General features: G+C 42.7%; 2 protein-coding genes and 1 long non-coding RNA gene across 3 annotated transcripts in view; 1 reads left to right on the top strand and 2 right to left on the bottom strand.

Annotated features, from left to right (window-relative positions):
* LOC310710274 (uncharacterized protein) overlaps positions 1–23,107 on the bottom strand; it is a 982,430-nt gene that overhangs the window by 818,875 nt on the left and 140,448 nt on the right. The gene's annotated exons all lie outside the window — the stretch shown is intronic.
* Positions 1–23,107, bottom strand: part of ARHGAP29 (Rho GTPase activating protein 29) — a 99,672-nt gene that overhangs the window by 61,902 nt on the left and 14,663 nt on the right. The window lies entirely within an intron of this gene.
* Positions 1,545–15,332, top strand: LOC310710376. Its single transcript, XR_014528004.1, has 3 exons — positions 1,545–1,679; positions 6,880–6,943; positions 14,240–15,332. It is a non-coding gene; the product is annotated as an uncharacterized lncRNA (long non-coding RNA).

Here is a 23,107-nt window from a genome sequence, read left to right as displayed (position 1 = left end):
AAGATTGCCAAAGGAGGGAGTCATGATGTGCCCTGACCAAAGGCCTGGTGGAACAGCTCTGTCTTGCAGGCCCCGCGGAAAGATGTCAAGTCCCGCAGGGCCCTAGTCTCTTGTGACAGAGCGTTCCATCAGATTGGAGCCACAGCTGAAAAAGCCCTGGCTCTAGTTGAGGCCAGCCTAAAAACTCTGTGGCCTGGGACCTTCAGGATGTTTTTGTTTGAAGACCGTAAGTTCCTCTGTGGGACATACCAGGAGAGGCGGTCCCATTAAAGAGCATTAAAAATGCATTAAAGAGATGAGCATCAGGGTTAAGGTACTCTAAAGTCTAAAACATTTGTGGATCTATGAAATATTATCATATATTACTATTAATTATTATACAAGATGCTTCAAAATACCTTAAAATATCAGTAAGCTTTTCTGCTATTGGAGCCATAGCGAGCGTAAGATTGTGGGTGGGTTTGTATTTGGTCAGCGACTCCCCATGCATCTTCCAGAATTCTGAAATTGTAAAGTTTTAGACATATCATGCTTTGAGCAGACCCACTGAAATCCATGGGAATTGGGTTAGCCACAACTACCTGAATTCCTACTGATTTCAATGGTTTTACTCTAAACATGACTAAGTCTGGGTCCAGCCAATTAAGTGGAAGTAACCTCCAATGGATTTTAGTGGGAAATGCTTTCAAGCAAGTTGCTTTGGTTTGCAATCCTAAGCACCTCCCCCCCAGGGAATAAGCAGCACTAAAACCAGTGGGGCTGACTGCCTAAAAGGTAGTAAAATACTTGTGTTTGCTACCCTTGAGTATATGCCGGACATTATAAGCCCCCTCCCCTCCCTTCTGCAGTGATCTGCTTTACTTGTAATTTCAAGAAATATGTATAGTTCCTGGGTAAAGCAGAACATTGCAAAATCAAGGCATTGAACTGTTACTCATTTTACCCATAAGGCCAAGGACATCCCTAGACTTTGTCCTCCTTAACAAACAACAGTGGTGTACTGTTGCAAAGAGAGCTGCATACAGCTTCCAGAGAAAAATGCAGTCTTTTGCAGCCTTCAGAATCAAGGCAAAGCACAAGTTTCAAAATGTGCCATTATTCCGTAAGGCTATGCTCATTGGTCTTGAAACCTAGCGCCACACTCCTGTATGAGCCTTGCACATTTATTAGTAGTTAAAGAACGAAAACTAATGCAGGTTAGAATGTGGATTATTTCTATATCTGACTAATCATACTCATTAAAACCAATGGACTTAAATTAGTAATGATCATTGGTTTCAATGGGTCTTCTCTGAGTTTGACTTAGTAATATGGTTACTGTCTTACTAGCAGCAAAAAAATACAAAAAAATACTGTATTTCACAACCCATAGTAACCAATGAGTATAAGCTGATTTTAACCATAGTTGACCCTAGAAAAAGCTCTAGGGTCAACAGGTTAACATTTAGTAGTTAATCCATCATTTTTTCTTTCCTCTGTACCTCTTCGCTAAATTAAAGGAATTTGGGGGAGTAATGGATAAAAAATATGATTGCCTTGTTGTTAGCATCTGCATGCACAGAAATAGCGAACCATTGGAAAGTCCCAGTCCTGCCCTGTTGAAATAGTTGGATGAATAAAATTAGGACTGTCAGAATGACTGACTCAACATTGAAGGGTTGTGGGAGGCATATCAAAAGGCAGTAACTTCGCTTTGACTTTGCTTCTTTTCATTATGTGAACAAACGCCTGCTCCTTTCCCAAAAACTAGGCTGGCTTCCCAGGGATGCCGGTACCTGCAACCGTGTTACATTTGAATTTTGGTATGTAACACTGTGTTTGTATTGAGAATGCTCTTTGTGCACCACTTCGTTGTGCGTTATTTCTTAAACCAAATGTTTGTATTCTCAAAAAAAAAAAAATGGCAATAAAAACATTAAATTAAAAATAAAGCTTTTGTAAATATATAAACCCATTGCAGAGTTTCAAGCTATCAATTCTGCCAATAGTAAATCTAGAGGAAGAACAAATAAAGGCACCAAATGCAGAAAGATTAAAAATAAATTGGTTCCTTCGATGGATTGATGCTATAAATGCCAAAATGAAGTGAGAGTAAACAAATGTAAAATAATTCCATGTGTGGTCCATGGTCAGTGGTAGAGCACATGGTTTGCATTGCAGAGGGTCCCAGGTTCAATCTCTGCCGTCTCCAGGCAGAGATAGAATAGTTTCCTGCCTGTAACCCTGGAGAGCTTCTGCCAGTTGATATAGACAATGCTAAGGTAGATGGTCTGATTCAGAGTTTCCCAAACATGGGTCTCTAGCTGTTTTTGGATTACAATTCCCGTCATTCCTGACCACTGGTCTTGCTAGCTATGGACTGATGGGAATTGTAGTCCAACAACAGCTCAAGGCCCAAGTTTGGGAAACCCTGGTCTGACTCAATATAAGGCAGCTTCCTATGTTGCTATGTACTGTTTTGGGATCCTCTGATTCCCTATCCTTGTGAAACTGAGCTTGCACAACTAATGGCTTCAGCAGCAATTGTAGTATCTGATCTCCAGATTCCTCCATGTTCCAGGATGTTTTGTCCCTGTTGCAAAGTTTACTTTTTAAGATCAGTGTTTCAGAGGTAAGGGAAAGGCATGAAACGAGAGCTATGCCCTTACCAACTGTGTTTTGGTTAGTATAATTGCCCAAGTGAATCCACTGCTCATCTATCCACCACATGAATGACAGAAAAATATTCCTCATCGCCCTTTATCCAGCAAAACTTTCATCATACAATACTATGAATTTCTGCCAGTTTTTCAGGCATGTGCTAACAGCCCTACTGGATTTCATAAATATTCCATTTGCATCTGACTTTTTGACCACGAATGTATCTGGATACATGAGGAACTTTATGCAAAGCTTTCAATCGGGGCACTTAAGTAAACAAGAGGCTAAGTAGGGAAGCAGAAATGTAGCTAAAAGCTGCACATGGTATTTGAGAAATTTCAAGGTGGAGTTAAAAGGAATTCACCAAATCACTACAGAAATGCCATAAGGTCCTCAGCTTCCTGATTTTCTGCCTTTATTTGTCCTCTGCCCTTACAAGTCCACTATAACAGCAGGTGGGTTGGGATCTGCTACCAGATGACAGAATGAACTAAGGCGGGTGACGGCAGCAGCACGACAACCATACAAATACACAGCAAGAAAATAGGAAGTGGGTCCCCAGATGCATAGCTGAGCTAAAGGCGGGTCCTGAGTCTGCAAAGCTTAACAACTATACAACTTGTGATATGACATCATCACCCTGTGCCTGCCCTTCCAGCCAATGATATGAGGTGGAAGGGTGGGAGCTGAACAGTGTTGGTATGTTGTAATAGAGCAGGCATGGCCAAACTTGGCCCTCCAGCTGTTTTGAGACTACAACTCCCATCACCACTAACTAACAGGACCAGTGCTCAGGGATGATGGGAAATGTAGTCCCCAAACAGCTGGCGGGCCAAGTTTGGCCATGCCTGTAATAGAGGTTTAGAGGAAGAGATAGAAAAGAGCGCAGCAGCAGCAGCTATGAATATCTCACAACGTTCATGCACTAGGATGGATCTTTATAACTTTCTAATAGTTATTCATCCCTCTATTTGAATTTATCTAGTCCTTTTTCATATTCAGCTATCCTGCAGCCCACTCTATTGGTTCTGGTAATAACAGTTCAACCACGAACTGTGTAAAATAAGTCAATGCTCTCTGTGATGGCATGGCCTGAAGAGAGGCAAGCAAACCAACTAACTAAACCAACTAAACCAAATAAGTCTATCAGGCACTAGTTATGAAGTAAGCAGGGGTGTTCTGATAAACAACAGACAAATAGAGTTCAAGGGAAATCACCTTTATTTCATAACTTATGGTCCCCAGTCCAGACGGACTGATCTACGCCTCCTACAGTTATACAGACTCCCCAGATTCAGAGGCAGCATGCTGATAATCACAGGTGGAGAGAGTGATGTTGTTACACTCATGTCCTGCTTGTGGCCTCCAAAAAGCCTTCTACTTGGCTATTGTAGAGGCAGCAAGCTGGACTAGATAGTCTTGCGGTTTGATTCATTCAGCAGGCCTCCTCTTACATTCTTAATATTTATTTCTGGATAATGAAATTGCACCCAGTTGAATTTTCCCCCACCCACATGTGTTTACAACACATCCATCCAGTTTGTTCCAAAAAGGTTTTTTAAAAGATGAGAGGTCCATAAATCTCTTCGGAGGAATGGTTCCGAACAGGCATCGTGCTCTGTTGTGTGTGCTTAGGTTTTCATATGTTTTTGCATTCCACAAAAGCAGATAAGGGATTCCAAGTCCATCTAAGCAATGGGGCTCTGTTAGTAGAAAATGTTAACAATGCATATTAGCACAGGGCATTGAACGGGAGCTTCATCTGCTCCTGCAGCATTAGTGCATGCAAAATTCTAACCAGAAATGGCTTCCCTACTGACATGGGCAGGAGAAGGTTCCTGTACAGCTGTTATTGATTTCAATGGGGCATGTGCAGGAGAACCTCCCAGTGAATTATGCCGCTTTTTAAAGGATGTTCTTTTATTTTTCCATGTAATTATCACCGAAGCAACCAGCCTGTCCCATTTAAGCAAAAACAAAATACAGAAAGCAAGCCACAACACTGCCCCTCTATTTTTGCGCATTTCAAAACAAAACAAAATTGTTTGGAGGCTGTGTACTTTCCCTGCACCTGCACTATGCTGGAGTGAACATCAATCTACAAACATGGGACAAGCCGAAAGGCAAATCCTCCCCTCTCTGCTCACTCTGTTGCCCCCCCCTTTTACACAAAAGGAAAAAAACTGGTTCTCAGGAGAAGGGTGGGGGAGGTCAGGACAAAACATGCAGTAAGAAGTCTTGTTTTTTATGCCAATCTCAACTATTTTGTTTGGCGTTCAGCTGCACATTCTTTGCCAGCTCTCAATATTATGCTGCAACAGGCACAAATAGAACAGTAACTAAGGAGCAGACTAGCATGTTAATATTTCAGACATCAGGGGGAAAAACCCATCTTTGATCAAATGTAGGAAGTTTCTGTGATGTACTCAAGAGTATGTCTATGCACTTGTGGGTCTCCTATATAGCACTTTTGTCATGCAGAAAGTTAGTTACCTAAGTTTCAGAAGGGACATTAGTTCCTCGGGGGGGGGGGGATGATATTCATCCAAGCATTGCCATGAAGGCAGAAGAGCTTTTAGGTCCAGTCACACATAAGCAAGGTTTATGTAGCAATAGGTTTTTTAAAAAAATAATAATTGAATGTTTCAGTAGAGATCTGGTCTACAAGCCAGTGCTGTGTAGTGGTTAGAGTGTTGGGCCTGGGAGACTAGGGTTCAAATCGCCACTCAGCCATGAAGCTCACTGGGTGATCTTTGGTCAAGCCACTGCCTCTCAGCCTAACCTAACACAGAGTTTTTTGTGGAGATGAAATGAAAAGGGGGAGAACAATGCACACCATATTGAGTTCCTTGGAGAAAATGGTGTAAATAATATAATAACAATAAGAATAGAATTCTACACACAGAAAGACCATTTAACTCTCATTACCTTCAATGACATTTAGGGAGCCTGAGTACAGGACTGCAGCCACAATTGAAATATCACACAGGCCTCTTGGAGGGGCTTAGGGCAGGGTTGGGGAACCAGCGTCCCTCCAGATGTTGCTGGACTAGTTTCTTTCACCCCTGACTATTGGTCCTGTGTGCTGAGGCTTATGGGAACTGGAGTCCAGCATTTCAAAGAGTTGGAAGGGACCGCAAGGGTCATCTGGTCCAACCCCCTGCAATGCAGGAATCTTTTGCCCAATGTGGGGCTTGAACCCAGGACCCCGAGATTAAGCACCTCTTGCTCTACCAGCTGAGCTATCCCAGGTCCTTAGGGAGAGCAAAAACTGGAGGCTCATGACAGCTGCTGTCCTAGATTCAAAGAAGGAGCATGGACATCACTTCGAACCAAATGGTTGTACCTTTGAGGAAACTGGTGACATACAGAGATTCTAAAAAGATGTTTTCTGGCTTCAAAGCTGAAAGCTGGCAATAGACCACAGTAGCTTTAAACCTTCACTTATTTTTCTGACAGAACACTTGTCCTTTAGCACTTGCATGGCAGGCAGAATTTCAGCGCATGATGTTTTCCCATGAATAAAGAGGTGTTCTGACTAAAAGCTTTACCAGCTGAATTTCTACCTGTATTGTCACTATTAAAGACTCTGGAAAACCCAGTAGAGGTGAAATGCACTGCCTTTGAGTGGGGAAGAAATCGATTTCCCTTTAGGAATAAATTGGAAAGGAGGGCTACCGCTTAGAGCACGTGCAAAGGAAAATCTAACTCTACAAGGAAGAACTTGGTTCATTTCAGGCACAGGCAAACTCGGCCCTCCAGATGTTTTGGGACTACAGCTCTCATCACCCCTGAATACTGGTCCTGTTAGCTAGGGATGATGGGAGTTGTAGTCCCAAAACATCTGGAGGGCCAAGTTTGCCTATGGCTGGTTCACTTAGTGCAACTTTCAAACCTTCCTTATTACAAGGTGTTCTGTATAAGCCCTAAAGTAAGTAAAGGAACCCTGATTTTTATATATCTAAAAATGTGGTAATTAGTCATAAAGTCACCCGACTTCAGCTTATAACCCAAAATGTCCAGAGTTTTTATTATTCCCCTTGATGTACTGAATTCCATAAAATGGATGGCATGCTGGGTGAAGTATTTCCCTTGATAAAGCATTTCATTCCATGTCCCCCTCCCCAACACTTGCCCCACTAAGGAATGTAAACTAAATGAGTGATTAGCTTTCATGTCAGCCTGCCTACATTTTGATCTCTGAAACCAAACAAAAACCCTCATAATTTTTCTTCGCAGAACAACTGCCCGCTTGGATGACTGCCAGTGCACTGAAGTGAAATCCTGACAAGTCAGAGGCATGGTGAGCTGGTAGTTCTCGTGTGGGACTGAAACGGGTGTCCAACCAGTTCCCCATGGGGTTGTACGTCCCCCAAAAGAGCACAGGTACAAAGTTTTGGAAGATCCAGCATTGTCACTCAGGCACCAAATGTCTTGGGTGCCTCAGAGTGCCTTTGAAGGAGCTTGAGCTGGTTTGCCAGCTGCAATTATTCCTGGACAGAGATAGTCTTGCTATGGTGATTCATACTCTGGTAAATTCCCAGCTGGATTTCTTCGATGTGTTATATACCTGGGACTGCTTGTAAGATGCCCTGGAAGCTTCAGTTAGTGCAGCGCTTGCTTAGCTGTCAGAATTTTGACTGGTATATCCAGCATTGCTCATATTATACCTGTTTGAATTTCATTTGCTTCTGAGCCCAATTTAAGGTGCTTGGGACTGAAGAAATACCTCTCCTTATATCACCGTGTCTTAAGGTCTTCTGCAGATTTCTCTCTCCAAATTTTTTCTTCTTCTGTTTATATCCCACCTTTCCTCCAAGAAGTTGAAGGCAATGTATCTGGCTCTCCCCACCCCCTCTTCACAACAGTCCTGTGAATTGGGCTGCAATACAGTAAATGATCTGCGGCCGCCTACTGTGCTTCAAGGCTGATTTGAACTCTGGTCTCCCATGTCCTAGTCCAACACTCTAAGCACTATGCACCAAAGGCTCTTAGCAGAGATACATTTTGCAGTCACAAAAGAGAGAGGGCCTTTTCTGTGTCCCAACTTCGGAATGCCCTCCCAAAGACGACCTGTCTGGTGCTTTTTAACATCACCAGGCAAATATCTTCCTACTTGTTCAGGCATTTGAGATCTTACCGTATTTTTTGCTCTATAAGACTCACTTTTCCCCTCCTAAAAAGTAAGGGGAAATGTGTGTGCGTCTTATGGAGCGAATGCAGGCTGCACAGCTATCCCAGAAGCCAGAACAGCAAGAGGGATTGCTGCTTTTTCACTGCGTAGCGATCCCTCTTGCTGTTCTGGCTTCTGAGATTCAGAATATTTTTTTCCTTGTTTTCCTCCTCCAAAAACTAGGTGCGTCTTGTGGTCTGGTGCGTCTTATAGAGCGAAAAATACGGTAATTAAAACTGACTCCTCTGCTCCTTAGAGTTATGTTTTTATTGTGCTGCTTATTGTCGGCATGTAGTATTCATAAGTTATGTGAATAGTTTCACACACACTTTTGTATACCACCCTGGAAACTTCTGCTTAAGACATTTTAAGAATAAATACATGGATTGCAGCCTCAGACATATAGAAATCTTAGCTTCTGGGTAGGATTTGAGATTTATTATACAGTAGTTCTACAGAAAATCGTCTTTGGCAGCAGATACTCCCAAAAGTAGTGGGGTATGGGAACCCTTCGCTGTGTATACTCGCTCCTCTTCCTGTTGAACAGAGGGCAGGAATTCAGCAGAGCACAGCGTAACGGAGAAATATTTGTGTTGGTCTTAAGATTATTGTGGAATGTTATCACAAGGAGTCATTATATCCCCACAGCTTGCATCACCACTCTTTGCACTGTAGAAGCTGTGGGTTGATTGTCTTTTATTTTTTTACTGGATTCAAAAAGTTGTTACACTGTCTGTCAACAGGGTAAAAATAAAAATCCCAGGGAAAATTATATAATGCCAGAGAACGCATCCTGCTTTTAATACACTCTGTTTCTCGGTGATCCCTTTTCTTCAAGATAACACTGCATTAATATTCACTGATTAGGGAAAGAGTAACAGCTGACATAATGTGATGCTTCTGTTCTCTGGTGCTTAAGTACTTGACAACTTCTAAAATGCTAAGGCTTCAGTGCTCCCACTCCACCCTAGTGGTATTCTTTATCCTTCAAGTAAGTGGCAGAATATGCTGCATTTCAGGATTTGTCCAGTGTTCCTCCAAAACATTTTTCTAGCTGCTGCTGGTTTTATGGATATTTGCTTTATATTTGACTGCAGTGTTCACCTTCTATGTATATCCTACAACAAGATGAACAGAATGAGTTTTAAAATTAGCAGCAGCAGCAGCAGCAGCAGCAGCAACAACAACAACAGAAAGCCGTACACAACAAAAATGTGCATTTGTTTCTGCTGTCAAACAATGGGCTAACAATTTTGTTGAGACATCAATGACTCAATTTGCTTCCTGCGAGTTTCCATTAGCAAACAGGAATCTAGATTACTTTTGCCAGGAGGCATTACAATGCTATCATTAATTTGTGTCGCACCCGCACATCAGGGCACCAATCAGCTTTTTAATATATTTTTTTTTACTTGGAGAGAATGTTCAGCCAAGTAGAGTTGAAAGGGTATCATTGCAGCAGCATTGATTGTGAAGGCTTGTTGTGGTCAAAAGAAGAGATTTTTTTTTTTTAACCTGAAAGCTCTCAGCAGAAATTGTAGCTGTTTTGCAGAATGCTCATTCTTCTCTCTCTGCAATAGTCCTTCTACCCAGCCTGTGGGACTTCTAAGCCTCAGTGACTTAACTTGGTTTATCTCCACAATAATTATACTTTTTCTGTGACTGCTGAATGGTCTTATGCGCACAATATTTGTGTGGAGGTTCTCTTTCCAACAAAAAAATTGGGGCTACTGGAAACCTGGAGAGCTTCTACTGTACCAGTTAATCCTGAACTAGATGGACCAATGGTCTGATTTAGTATAAGGGAACATCCTATGTTCCTTTGAGCAGTTTGCGGAGAGAGCACAGATTTGTATATAAATAAATATGTAATGATAAGCCACTGTATGCATGTGCTTTCAGCTGCAACAATCCTGAGGAACACAAACCAGGATAAACAAAATGTATTAGCTAAAAGGGAGAAGGAACCACAGTCACCGCAGACATAAGATTGCATCGGGGTTAACGATACTAAGGCAAGAAAAGAGATGAAGTGAGTGAGCCCATATATAACCAACAGTATGTGAAGTTGGCACGAGATCTTCATGCAGGGGTGGGGAACATTTGTCCCTCCAGGTGCTGCTGAACTACAATTTCCATCCTCCCTGGCCATTAGCCATGCTTGCTGGGGCTGATAAGATTTGTAATTCAGTAACATCTAGAGGGCCAATGGTGCTCCACCCCTGCATTAGTGGTACTGAAGGTGTAATCACACAACATATATTTTCTTGGGATAAGACTATGTGTGGAGCTTTCTGAGATCTAATGTACAAGCCATTCCAGGTGATAATTTTATGGCACAAAAATGGCAACATTTGTTGAGTTGGATCCAGCTACCTTGAGGTAGCTATAGGGATGTTTTGCTTTCAGAGGACTTAATCTGTGATGTTTTGCCAATGGGGAAAAGCAGCACCCTTCTGTCTACTAATGCATGAGCAATTTTATTTTTAATCTTCTTTCTCTCTTGTAATATCCTGGAAGTGATACTGGGAGAATCTCAAAAGGCAGCATTGCTTTGTACTTTCTGCCCCCTGACTGTCTCACTACTTCCTTTCTTTTTGAAAAACCTTGCTTGGTATGCAAATATGCATAATCAGCATTGTGCATAAATCAGCACATGTGGCCATGACTGGGGCTAATAGGCCCATTGTAAGCTTGGTGGGCAAATGCTCCACTCTGGCTAACACCAGCCTCTTTTATTTTTAACCGTGTTGTTGTTGTTGTTGGGCATCTATCTGTCTCAGTTGACAATGGAGGAGTGTGCCTTTGGAGGTGAAGTCAAACTGTTGGAAGGTTACAGCACCTGCTGTGGCTGTAGGGACTGATGCAGGAGAGACATGTTTTGTTGAAGCTAGGACAGATGAAGGCGGCTGGTTGTGCAGCTGCAGCTGCACCATGCTGTTCCTTCTCTTTGCACTCCTCCCAGCAGTCATGGTATGAATGCACAACCTGTCTGTCTGTCTGTCTCCAGGCACTGCAGTTGTCAGCAAGTGATTCCCAGATGGTGAGGGTTGATGTTGCCAGCCTTCATGTCACGTTTGCAGACATCTTTGTAACACAGAGTTGGTTTGCCAGTGACTGAAGCCAGCTCCCTGTAGAGCACGTCCCTGGGGATCCTGACATCTTCCATTCTGTGTACATGACCAAGCCAGCGTAGATGTCGCTGAGACAGGAGTGCGAACATGCTGGGAATGTAGGCTTAAGAGAAGAGCATATCTTTGTTTGAGACACTGTCCTGCCATGTGATGCCCCAAATCTTCCTAATATAGCGCATGTGGAAGGCACTGAGGCGTCGCTCCTGGTGGTTGTAAGCTTCCCACAACTTTCTTCCATGAAACATCATGCTCAACACACAAGCTTGGTAGATCTTCATTTTGGTGTTGGTGCACCACATTTTTCCATACTCTTTTGAAGAAGTGAGCCATTGCCGTAGCTGCCTTGCTAATAAGCTTGTCCAGCTCAGCGTTGACGAGAGGTTCTTGGCTATGGTGGAACCCAGGTAGGCAAAAATGTCTACCACCTGAAGCATGTGCTGATACATGGAGTGCTGGTGACATCCTGACCCAGGAAGCATAGCACTGTAAAGAGCATATAGTTGCCACTGTTACCAGCTTCATTATCCTCAGTGCTTTTTTCTAGAAAAAGAGGTGCCAGAACTCACCTTGTTCTCTTATAATGACAATGGCGCCCACCTGAGATGGGCCGGAACTGAGTTCTGATGAGTTCCAGCTAAAAAAATGCTCTGATTATCCCCAATGCCTCTGGTCCCCAAACCTTGGAATACACTATATCAAGGATGGGAGGCAGAGAGGCATTGGGCATAATGAAGGTGCTGGCAGCTGCTGCCTTGTTCTTCACAGCACTGGGCTGAAAGAGTGTTGGCAGAAGGAGTTGTGATGCTTTCAGCACCACTGCCAGACATCACAGTTGCCTTCCACTGCTACTCTATCGCTCCTTAATGAGCTTGGGGAAGGCAGAGGGGCACCAAAGAGCCATCAGAGGCACCATGCCCAGTGCCCCTTCTCAAACCTAGTGTCAGGCCTATTAACATTGGCTAGGGTATCGAGAGATGAATATAGCTGGCTGTTATCCCTTTTCTCTTGGAGGCCCCCTAGCAATGGGCTGCTTGCTGTTTTGTTCAGGGTGGAGTAGAGTGGTGTTCAATGGTGCTACACTCCCTTTTGTTAAGTGTGCTTTGTTGCTAATGAAGGCAGGAATCATTTTCCCCACCCTCTCCACTAAAATCTCAAGGATGGCTATACTGATTCCAGAACACGTCAACTATTTTCATTAGATTTTCTGCTTACATTTTAGAGGCGTAAACTAATTCCCCAAATCTGCATTCCTTTTTATCAACAACATTTCCTCTGATGGTAGTGGATGTTGCACGATTTCAAGAATGTGAGGCCCCTAATCCACAATTCACCACAAAGCTCAGTCATCCAAACAAACCTTTTTTGTGATCCTTACCTTTCCTCTAGCAAAACCTACCCACTACAGACTTGAGTGCATTGTTCTAATGATTCCAATTTAGCTATTGGTACAGCTGCTCTAAAATTGCTTTGCAAAACTCCAAGCATTTGATTGTGCAAAGTTCCCCAGTCTTTCAACATCTTATCATGAAAACTTTGGAAATGTATATAATTCCTTCTAATACAACAGTTTCCACCTCAGGTTTATGACACGTCTATTAATCAGTCATCACTGAAGGTTTGGGAGCTCCCATTTCATCACAGCCATTCCTACATCTATCAGTCAATTATCTTTATTTCTTAGCATCTTTTTAATTATGTTTGACTACGGATGACGTAGGCTAGGGGGCTTCACCATTGCAAGTGTACTAGAAGCCTGAAGCCAAAGAGCAGGCTGCTTAGGAAAAATCATATGTACAGATCAATATCTTTCTCACTCTCTCTTTGCCCTCCTTACCTAGTAGTCACCAGTGCTGTAACCTGGTGATGGTAGTAACGATGGATTGTAAGAACTCTCGTCTGGTAATAAAGAATTATTTTCTGAGGAAAGTGATTGGAGGAATGGCTGCATACGTTCCTGGATAATACTGATTATCTGGATCCATGTCAGTGTAGGTTCAGGCTGCTCTTTCTTCTCTATATCTCAGCAGCTTTTGGCTGAGTACCATAGCATTGACTATGGTATCTTTCTGGACCAATGTCCTACCTGCAGGGTCAGGTAAATAAAGTAATATTGGGAGAGTGCTCTTCAGCCCCCTGGTGTTTATGCTGTGGGCTGCCGCAGGGCACTACTTTCTCCCCAAAGCAACTACTCTATTCCGAACTTAAAAATGGAAAGCGTAATGCTAATGGTTAACAAAAGAGGTTTAAAGACTCTCTCAAGGCAAATCTAATAAAATGTAGTATACACACCGACAATTGGGAAACACTGGCATGTGAGTGTTGAAGAACAGCCTTTACCAAAGGTGTCATGGACTTTGAAGATGCTCAAACTCAGGACGAAAGGGAGAAACATGCTAAGAGGGAGGCACGTTTGGCAAACCCTCACCATGATCAACTCCCATCTGGAATCCTATGTTTCCAGTGTGGAAGGACGTGTTGATCCAGAATTGGCCTCCACAGTCATTTACAGATTCACTGTTAAGACCATAGAAGACAATCTTACTTGGCTATGAGTGATCGCCAAAGAAGAAGATGACTACTTTCTCCCCAGTGCTATGAAGCCATACTAAGCCATTAGGAGTGGTCATTGGGAGTTTTAGAGTGGAGATGATAGCCAACACTAGTTCTCCATTACATCTGAGTCAGGGGGAAAGTCCTGGACTGGTACCTTGATGCAGAAGTAGGCTGCATAAACTGAGATTGAATCCTGGAAAGATGGAGAGCTTATAGGTGCATAGCTCATATTTGGGAGATGGGTCCATTGCTTGTCCAATACTAGAACCGAAGTTCTAGTATTGTGAGGGGGGAAACTTCTTCATATCTATTTTCTCCATACCATACATGATTTTTTATATCTTCTCACCACCTTTTTTCTACATTAAAAGGTCCCAAATCTTTCCTCAGAGGAGAGTTGCTCTAACTTCAGTTACTGGTTTGACTATATGACTTAGTATTATATGAGTTGTAGTTTTTGTTTTAGTGTGAACAACATTCCAGTGTAGAGGAACCATGGAAAGCAATAAATTTTCTATGCCCCAAACTTTCTGCTACAGAACTAGAACCTGTCAAAGCAAATAACAGAGGACACATCTGCCTTAAGAGAATGGTCCTCAAGAAAAGGACAGGAAAACCATTATTCCTATATGCACTAGGCACTGCAAACCCAAGCCTTTTTTCTGGCTTCAGGAGAGACAGAAAAACCTGTAGGTGCACTTTCATTATTCTAAAACATTTTTTCCTCTTTCTGTTACAGAAGTCGGGCTATCTCATGGAGGTTTCAGCTTGATTCACTCCAACTGGATAAGTGCATTATGGCTAATAATCAACTGAAAAGATGAAACCAATGGACTTGGAACACTGACAACAGTTGGAGTGAGGGGAATGGAAACTTGGGAGGAGGAAGAGTGATATTGAATATCCTGAAAAAGGACATGGCAGGCTGGGGGACACCCCGAAGAGAAGCACTCCGCCCTGAAACATTTTGTTGCTTGTCCCATGTGTTTCCCTTAATAAGGAAATCAACTTAAATATGGCTGTCCCAGTATCTATGAAGCTGATTTGGATGAGGGGGGAAATGTGTTGGTAACAAAATATGATTTTTGCTGAGCCCTGCGTATAATTTAGGAAGTTAAGTATGTCAAGCCCTGTATATAATTTAGGAAGTCTAGCCAATGGTAAAGTTCACTAAGAGAGAGAGAGACAGATATGGGGACTTCCACAGCCCAAGGCAGAACAACTAAGTTCAACACCTAACAACAAAATGGAAAACATTCAGTGAGCCAGAAAGACACAACAATGTGCATATGATACTTACAAATAATTAACAAATTGCATTTAATTTATGTTGTTGTTCAGCTACAGCTGGTAGATGGGTGATGGAGCTCATACTTTGACTAGAGGCCTGCAACCAATGTTTCAGCTAGGAAATATGCCTAATGTCCATCTGCGCGCGCGCGCACACACACACACGCAGCAGGCCGGGGGAGAATCCCCTGCCTCCATGCCGTCTCTTTCAGCAAACTTCTGCATCCTTTCTCACACCATCTTAACCACAACCCCATTTCCCTGTCTCTCTCCCTCCTCTTCATTATCCTGTGATAAATAGATTCTTCTAAAAACTGGCCATGACTAGAAAGCATGGCATTCCGATTTGTCACTTTCAAGACACTTGCTGAGCTGATCTTGAGCCTTGCAGCATGTCCACAACACGCTTACACAGGAATCTTGACCACCACCTGAGGGAATTAAAGTATTATTTTTGAATAGATTATTATAAAGCACTTCAGAATTGAGGCTGGTTATTATCTAGATGATTTATTACCATTTTATTCATTAGGGGACTAAAGGCAGAGCGACTCATTGTGAAGCAAGCATGGAATACAGTGATACCTCGGGTTACATACGCTTCAGGTTATGTACGTTTCAGGTTACAGACTCCGCTAACCCAGAAATAGTACCTCAGGTTAAGAACTTTGCTTCAGGATGAGAATAGAAATTGCGCTCTGGAGGCGCGGCGACAGCAGGAGGCCCTATTAGCTAAAGTGGTGCTTCAGGTTAAGAACAGTTTCAGGTTAAGAACGGACATCCAGAACAAATTAAGTACTTAACCTGAGGTACCACTGTACTGTCCCCAACATTTCCAATGAAGCGCTAACATAGGGTGAAGTGGTGCTTAGCCCTTTTGTCCATCCATCCATTATTTTCTTCAAAAAGTACCCACAGGTTGTTTTCAAACCTATTCCCTCAGCTGGGATCTGAAACCAAAAATATAGATAATGTAGTGACCAAGGGAAATAGATATGGGTCAGACAGCACACAGTTTAAATCTCACCTTTGTGGTGAAGTATTACATCTCAGTTTCAGCCCACCAATTTTGCAAGGGACAACCAGAGGTCAGGGGAAGGGTTAAGCACCTGCTTCCTGCCACTAGCAAATCCCCAGGGTGGGTGGGTGTTGCATTGTGGCAGGGTGGGAAAACTGTTTGATTTATAATGTGAAACTCTGCCCTTAATAACACTCGGTTGATTATCTTATATAAAGACAGTTACAGTGAAAAGAGGTGAAAAACACAGTTCCTAAGTGGTAAAGTCTTGTAGAGTAACCAATAACAGGAAATGCGCTGTGGTTGAGTTGCTAACCGCTTAGAAATCAAGGGCCTGGATTGTGATTAGGCAGCGAGGCGTGCAGAGCAGGTAACACTCAAAGAGTGTTTTCCATGAGGAAATATGGGTGCCTGGGGGCCTCTGCTGGGTTTAATGAAAAACAATTACAGAATTTGCAGGCAGGCATTTTGGTGGAGATAATTTTCTCACTTCATAGCCACAGAAAACAATGTAACTAAGCTAGGATTAAGAGGGGGGTTTGTGGCTATTATCAGCTCTGTCGGAAGAAGCTGAAATGGTTACTGTTCAGGTGGGAACAGATCCATTTTCCCCCTTTTTTGCACTGGAAAATAGATGGCCTGCACTGACTCTGTGCAAGCTCCAGTAAAGACAAACCAGGACACATTCCTTCCTTCCCTTATAGCCAGCCAGTGGTTGCTCCAAGCACATTCCAGATCTGCTAGGATACCTTAATTGTCTTCACCTGGATGAGCTTGCCAACATTCCTGTGAGCTATTACAACTCCTATGGAGTGGAGCATGCTTTCCTTGTTTTTCCAAATCTTCCACTGCCAAGTCTCAGTGGGAGTGATACACGCCTACGTTTACGTACAGTTTTGCTAATTCCCTTATCTGCTAATGATGTACAAGGTGCCTTCGTGAAAGCGCTCACTTTAGTGAATGCTCACAGTAATAGTTTCAGGACAACCCATAATGAGAGATCAGAACTGATAACAGGGAAAGAGGTGAAATATGCGACTTGTTGCAATACGACGCTAGGTATTGTGTATTGTTTTTAGCAGTGTTTTTTTTGTAATTAATTATAGCTATTCCACACAGGTTTGTCCAGAACAAGAATCAATGACAGTTTTTAATTTCCGCGGCTTCAGTCTTCACAACATTTAATTCAAATTAGTGTGGAAAAACGAACGAAGCAGTTTAAAGGACCCTAACCTTGGGGAAAAGGTTGGGCAACTTTTTTTGGGAAGGCTATGCCGTTTTTTCAGGGCTTTCTTCCCGAACACAAATTATGTTGGAATGCCTGGAACAATTTCCCCACCACTGAGTTTGATTGTGTAATTATGATAACCAAAGGCAGAAGGCACCAGTGAAGAAAAAGAAAAAAGCAGAGTTAGAAACCTCTCCAGAGGTCACACTACCATAGCTCCTGGGAAAGGAGAATCTGTTCCAAACCATAGTTCCATAGACAGTCTCAAGTTCATTTTTCAGAATATGATCATGAAAAACCACACAGAATAACCACACTTATAAATAGAACAGCTGGATCACAAACAGGAAACACTCGTGTCTTTTACATGCTTAATGGGGAATAAGGTCCATTGAACTCAGTGAGGCTTACCTCTGAGTAGGCACAGGCAGGAATGCATTTATAGATGTTTTGAAATCATTAAGGAAAAAATGCTGATATATATTCAAGCAGTGTTCTCTTTTTAGAGATTGCAACAGCTTTTATAACATTTTTTCATTAATGTCGACTCAGAACTAAGTCCCACTGAGTTCAATGGTCAGATTATTATTATTATTATTATTATTATTATTATTATTATTATTAACTAGCACATCCCATCAGCCCAAGGATTTCCATTTTTGCAATGGGACTTCCCCCCTTTCAACCGGGGTTTGTTCTACAACTCCCCCAAATCTGCTCTAGAAGAAGGGGGGAGCTCCTAGAACCAATTTATAGGGTGCACAGTGGGAAGAATGTTTTGTTGCAGAAGCAGAAATCCTCGTGCTGGTGGAATGTTCACATGGTGCAACAGAGAATTACCTCCAGGTGGCTGCATAGGATTGCAGCCTAAGAGGAGAAAGTGACGCAATGAATATAAAGGCAGTTCCTATGACAGTCATGTGCCCTCTTCAACAATGAGTGGAAGACTGTCCACCAACTGCTGCCCTTGCCCTCCATAGATTACAATGAATCATTTTTATTTATCTGTGCCATTTCGTGTGCCATCTTCCTGCCCTTAGGACCCCTGGACAACAACAACAGAAATCTTAAGACAATTTAAAATTAAAACAATTAAAACAGCAGTATCAAAACACAAATGGTAAAACCACCAGAGAAAAGAACAACAACAAAAGCACGACACCGAAAACAATTCTCCAGCAGCATATTATGCTGGGATAGCTCTGTTGGTAGAGCATGAGACTCTTAATCTCAGGGTTGTGGCTTCATGCCCCGCGTTGAGCAAAAGGTTCCTGCATTGCAGGGGGTTGGACTAGATGACCCTCATGGTCCCTTCCAACGCTACGATTCCATGATTCTGTAACATAGTGTGGCCACTTATGGATTGCCAAAAAAGGGGACTAAAGAGGACTTGGATTTGCATCACATTTGCACATGCTGATTTTTATGTATAGATACAAATAATTACTGTGATTTAAAAAGAACTATAATACATTTCACCCAAGTGGGGAAGCAGACCACGTGATCTGTCTGCTGTTCAGGTTGGCCTTGCCCTGCTGTTTCTTCTTTTGGGTCTTTATTTTCAATCTAGAGTTTGAATAGAAGCTGCCTTCAAATAAGAGGGCTGTCCTTGAATTAACAGGCCTGCAAATATAGGGCTGCCTTCTGTAAATAGGACACATGCTTGCCATTTAATACCAAGGTTCTCCTAAGACATTTATACATTATGTTTTCACCGACCAATGAAAGGCAAGCGATGATTCATTCAGGTGAACCTCCCTAGGGAGGACATTCCAGGTGGAGGACATTCCTCAATGAAAGGTGCCACAGTGCTTGAGCCTGGTGGATTGAACACAGCAACTAGCAAAATTTAGCTCGGGGTTCCCAGACACTGTCAAACAAACTATTTTTCAGACGGGCAATAATATCTGATTGCCAACATAATTATTTTGCCATATTTCTAGGTCACTTTCTTAAAATACTGCTTGTTCTTTAAAATTATGTAACTACTGGTGACCTTATTGTAAGGAGTAATTAAACATTAGAATAAGCAGCTGTAAAATGACACATATTTTTGATAATGTGTAGCTTCGTGGTGCACAGTGAGACAACACCGATGAATGTAATGCCTATTACATGAGCACTTGGGTAAAACAGGTCAAAAATACTTTGTCAGCTAGCATAAGTGAAGGGAACAGAAATTCAAGAAAACCAAGACCAGCAGCATAAATTTGAGTCTTGTGAAGAACTGGAAACCCAAACACAGCCGCTGAAAGGAAAGAAAGAAAGAAAGACAGACTCAGAATGTGTTTGAGCCTTGAGAATGTGGAAAATAATATTTTAAATATTCTTTGCTGGCCTTGAATTGAGAAGATAGGTGGGCCTACCTATGGGGCCAAAGACCTCCCATTTGAAGGCAGATAAAGATTTCAATAGAAGATTACAGTCTACAGTCTCAAGCTCATTAACTTCATCTACATGAGCAGCATATACCTTTAAAAAAGGTTTTTGAACTTCTTAGGAGATGAGGACGTGTTTTGGGACGTTACAGAGGTGAGCCAATCAGTGCTGTGCATTATTGGCTTCTGCAACAAAGTTCCAGATCTGGTTAATTGCTCTCAGTCCTGGACAGAAAAACCATTTGACAAGAATGCAGTAAGTGCACTTCCAGAGCAGCTTCACTACTCAGAATGTCTACATCTGTACACATCATTTGTCACCATAGACAAGACTACCAAGTCTAGCATGACAATATTGTGCAGAAATGCAAGTTTGCTGTTAAACTATGCCATTGAACTTTTGTTTGGCAGCCTGGGGTGTGGGTGCAGGAACAGCAGGCTGTGCATGCTAACACACAATGTAAGGTTCAGGGCTCAAGCCAACACTTGTGAGTGGCCCTGATCCAACCCAGGATGGTCTGCGGCAAACCTGACCCAGATCCAGATCCAGAACCTGAACTGATTTGGGGCTTTGCTCAGTTATAAAGTAGAGAGTGAGGAGATTGAGACATGTGGCCCCTTCTTTTCCCCTTCCTTCTCATATGTTTAATTACGGTTTTAAACCCTAACTAAGTATGCAGTCAGGAGTGGTGAAAGGAGACGTGAGCCTCATGGTCAGGATGGGGGAGCTACCTGCACATTTCCTTCCATCCCTTGCTGCCAGACCACCACCAACCATTCTGACAACCCCAGATTGTTCTGGGTGGGCCCAGTCCAACCTTGGGTGATCCAGAGCTGCCTCAACCCATTCAGGCCAAATCTGCAGTTGGCCCAAATTGGCCCAGTTTGATTCGAAACCTGGGATTTAGCTGGAACCTGTGTGCAGCCCTAGCAGGAAGTGTGAGACCCCTCTTTAGGAGGCCAGGTATGCCACTTTTTTGTACTATAAATAGAAAATCCGCCTCCCTCCCTCTACACTGTAAGAAATGTTCTAGTCTACTAGCTTTTCTAAGAGAGCGAAAGAATAGGGATGCCCACAAGCATTACACAACGGTGTTATGAGAGCAGCCCTGCAGGGCATCTTTAAATAACATGATGCAAAGCAAAACAACCCGAAGTTACTGACAGGGTGGGAGGGGGAAAGAACTCTGTGTTCATATTTCACCCCATTTAAGAGAAATATAAATTCTGGTAAGGTTTTTGTTTTGTTTTCACCACTAAGGTTGAGATAACAGAGGCTGAAGTCCTAAGTGCACCTGCAGGAAAGGAAGTTGGTGGGTCTCACTTCTGAGCAAACAGGGGTTGCACCGTAAATGTGAAGGCAGAGAACTGCTGCATTGCTCTATAATACATTTACCTAAAAGAGAAGTGGATGAGATTATTGCCTTGAGTCAACTCTAGAGAAATGGCCAGTTCCTAACTGGGGCAGAAAAATTAAACCAAGTGTAATACGTCAGTTCCATACAAAAAGAACAGAGGAAGTCCAACACCGAATCACATTTCTAGGGTGTGTAGAAAGAAATTAAGGATATTTGCAATTCCATTTGAACACAGCTTGATAGCCTCAAACTCCAGAGTAAATGAGTTACACCCACTAAATCCTGAAAGAGATGGTTACAGAGATTAGCAGTGCCCTAATGAAACCTTTTGATGGCTACTTAGAGGGGAGGGGGAGAGGGATAAAAGGCAAAATATACATGTCATTCCCTTAGGAAGGAACTTCAGTAGGGTGGGACCAGGAAATAAGGTTCCTAAAACATTGACACAGTAATGCACAGGTTTCTTAGAATACCCAGAAACAAATCTGGGTAATGCAGAATAAAAATGGTCAAAGTAAACCCATAATGGAAATGTCTCCTCTAACTTACAGTCACTTACATATAATACAAATGGGCAAAAGAGTAAAAAGAAAAATACTCTAAAGGATTACAAAAAGGTATTAAAGATTAAAAAAGGAATATAGCAAAAGAACCCCCCCCCCCGAGAGAGAGATGGAATTCAAAGAGAGGCACAGCACCTCCAAACCAGGGCACACATTACTACAAAAAGGAAATGGTTTTGCACTTAGCTAACAACAGATTGTTCTGGTAAACACTTCTGGGACGGACAGGAAGGAAAACACACTGAATGGATAGCATGACGACATTGTGCTGAAATGTAAGGTTGCTGTTAAGCTATGTAAAACCACGCAAATAAGAAAAAATATTTCACACAAAGGTATTTAAATGAGAAATATAGGTGCTAAAGTTCAGCCTTGAATATAAGTCCAAACCTTATGGTGGCGTATACATGATATGGCTCTGTAAGCATTACAGGCAGCTAGGTTGTGTCCCCCCCCCCCCCAATTCAGGAAAACTCATCCAAACGCAGAATTTCATAAGAAATGGCTGGACAGATACAGGATAGATATAGATTGTTGCTAAGGTGTGTACATCGCTTTCCCAATCAGTGGTGGGAGTGGGCTGGATGCAGAGTAAACGGCCTTGAGCTCTGGGTTGTTGTCACGTAGAAGTCAAACCAATGTATGTAGTTTTAAAAGTTGAAGTGGAGGAGGGAGGAGGGAGCCTTGCTCACTGCTTTCCCCAAGCAGCTCTCTCTCATAGTCACGTTTTTCCTAGCAGGGCTCCAAGACTAAAAGACTAAAAGCCCAGCTTGGTAGGGCAGTGCTGGGCAAAGGCCTATGGGAAAGGGGAGCAGCAGCCTACTTTTGTATCCATTTATTTAAGGCTGCGTGCACAGCATACATTTAAAGCACATCACTTCCCCCAGAGAATGCTGGGAATTGTAGGCCTGTGATGGGTCAACTACAGTTCCCATAATTCCTTTGGAAGAAGTATTGGGCTTTCATTGTCTGGTTTCTACACAGCCCACATGTCCCCTCTAGGCAGCTTGAGGAAGGAGGTTCCTTCCTTGCCCTAAAATCCGCTGTGTTTCCCCATGAGATCCAAGCCCCCACTATGTGCCACTGTTTGGCACAACCCGCGCTCTGCATCTAAGACATATCCCTGTAGCTGTAATGTCTTGTTTGGATGTGAATGGAAACCCTGAAAGTTTGCATTCTGAAACCCCAGGTCATCTCTAGCAGGGCTGGTCCTACCATTAGACAGTGAGGCAGATGATGACCATAGCACTTTGCTGATGGACAGCGCTGCAGGTGCTGCCTTATAGCCAGCCTGCTGCCCCCAGGTGCCGTGGAAGATGCTGTCCCTTCGCTGGTGCTGAAGGTTTCATGAGCTTCTGTGCGCACTGTGGAAGGGGTCACCATCTTGTCCTCTTACTCAGACAGCAAAATGTTTTGGGCCAGCCCTGCTCTCTAGCAAAATAATGAGATTTGGCTTGGCACAGGAGAGGCTGTCTGTTGCCTCTCTGAATGCTTCTCCTTCAGCCAGGTGACATGCTCACCACTCACACTAAGCACAGAGGGTAAGGCCTTCTTATACTTTCCCATTCTAAAAAACAGCTCTGGTGAACTATTTAAAAATCAAGTCTTCTAGTGCCATCTAGTGGCACTAAGTGGGAATTAAATGGTTTTTGAAATAATTGCCTTCAGCCATGATTTCCTGCAGCTCCCTCATGGTTGTTGCTGAGGATCCTATGCATATTTATTTGGAGATGTACCCGACTAATTTTAATGGATGTGTTTTCAATATGTTT

This window comes from Podarcis liolepis, assembly GCF_965112155.1.
Source record: "Podarcis liolepis genome assembly, chromosome: 6".
Classification (NCBI taxonomy): Eukaryota; Metazoa; Chordata; class Lepidosauria; order Squamata; family Lacertidae; genus Podarcis; species Podarcis liolepis.
This window is presented reverse-complemented; position numbering and strand designations above follow the sequence as displayed.